Raw genomic sequence first — 1,943 nt, forward strand, 5'->3', positions numbered from 1 at the left:
GTCTTCTGTAGGGTTTTTAAACTAATACGTGGTGGTTTGTTTTTCCACAGAAATTTGGAGATGCATGAATCTAGTGACTTAAACCAAGTAGCAGATAGTTTTATGGGGATCATTGAGAACAAATAGTTAACTTTTGGTAGTATCATCATTTTAATGGTTGTAACTCTCCCCATAAGTGATATAGGTAAGGACTTCCAACGAGAGAGATCGTCCTCTACTCTCTTTACTAATTGCACATAATCCATCTGTACTTATCAGTTTAATATGTGATATGTCTATGCAAGGACTACATATTAAATGGATTTTTATCAATAGGAGTTGAAAAAGGAGCTTGCTCCGTTCACTCCAAGCATCGACCCGGTACTGCAGTGCCGCTGGGAACGGTGCGCTCTCCTCTGCTCTTGTGAAAAAGCTAACAGCGGTGCAGGATGGAAGTTTCTTTTAGTCTGCTGAGAAAAGAGAGTGAATGCGAAGTAGACTTTAACACGGCTCTGGGAGCGAGCCGAGTGCGGGCTAACCAGGAGAAATGCTTGAAAGAAACGCGACACCGAATGAGCGGTCAGAACAAAGCCTCAATACGGTGTTCCTGTGGTGTTTTTATAAAATGCGGTGAAAATAAAGGTGTGAATGCCCCATAGAAAACTAAAAGGTGGAGCGGAAGGAAGTGTTCGGCTGCAAGAAGGTGTGAATGTCCGACTATATTTGGTGAAAAGCAGGTGAAGCAAGGTCTGAATGCCCAACCTTACATCATCAAAAGCGAGATCAGAGGTTTTTGGCTGCAAGAAGGCCATAGTTTGCCAAAAGCGGGTAAGGTGCGAATGACCGACTAAATATCAACAAAAGTGGGGGCGGAGGTCTTCGGATGCAAGTGGGTGTGAATATCCCACCATACAAGTATGGTGGAGAGGAAGCTGTGAATGGCCGACCATAGTTTGCAAAAAGCGGGTGAGAAAAGGTGCGAATGTCCAACCATACATGATCAAAACAGGGTGTTTGGCTGCGACAAGGTGTGAATGTCCACCCATAATTAATGAAAAGCGGGCAACAAGTAGGTTCGAATGCCATACCATACATCATCAAAAGCAGGAGTGGATGTGTTCGGCTACAAGAAGGTTTGAATGTCCGAGCATAGTTTGTAAAAAGCGGGTAAGAAAAGGTTCGAATGCCTGAACATACACCATCAAAAGAGGGAGCGGAGGTGTTCCGCTTTAAGACGGTGTGAATGTCCGACCATAGTTGGTAAAAAGTGGGTATGAAAAGGTGCGAATGCCCAAATTCGGCTGCAAAAAACTGTGTTCGGCTGCAAAAAGGTGTGAATGTTCGACTAAAGTTTGTAAAAAGCGGGTAAGACAAGGTGCGAATGCCTGACAATGTATGATCAAAAGCGGGAGCGGAGGTGTTCAGCTGCAAGAAGGTCTAAATGTCCATAATTAATTGCTAGAAAACATGAAAGAAAATTTTCGAAAATCAATCCGCACATGATCATAAGTGGGAGAGGAGGTGTTCAGCTGCAAGAAGGTGTGAATATCCTACCATAATTGCTGAAAAATGTGTTAGAAACGGTAAGAATCCCGGACCATACCTCATCAAAAGCTAGAGAGGTGGTGTTCGGCTACAAGTAGGTGTGAATGTCTGACTAAAGTTCAAATATATTAACAAAAGCGGGAGGAGAGGTCTTCGGATGAGTGGTTGAGAATTTCCAACCATAATCTATAAAATGCGGTGAAATAAAAGGTGTGATAGAAACCTAAAAGGTGGAGCGGAAGTGTTCGGCTGCAAGAAGGTGTGAATGTCCATCTATAGTTGGTGAAAAGCAGGAAAAGCAAGGTCTGAATGCCCAATCTTACATCATCAAAAGCGAGATCAGAGGTGTTTGGCGGCAAGAAAACGGGTAAGGTGTGAATGACCAACTAAATATCAACAAAAGTGGGGGCGGAGATCTT

The 1,943-nt window shown here is 43.4% G+C and overlaps 1 pseudogene; it reads left to right on the forward strand.

Annotated features, from left to right (window-relative positions):
• The first annotated feature begins 217 nt into the window (after positions 1-217).
• LOC140288264 (U2 spliceosomal RNA) lies at positions 218-394 on the forward strand (annotated as a pseudogene).
• The last annotated feature ends 1,549 nt before the right edge of the window (positions 395-1,943 follow it).

This window comes from Leuresthes tenuis, unplaced genomic scaffold (genome assembly GCF_036924035.1).
Source record: "Leuresthes tenuis unplaced genomic scaffold, fLeuTen1.0.hap1 SCAF_275, whole genome shotgun sequence".
Classification (NCBI taxonomy): domain Eukaryota; kingdom Metazoa; phylum Chordata; class Actinopteri; order Atheriniformes; family Atherinopsidae; genus Leuresthes; species Leuresthes tenuis.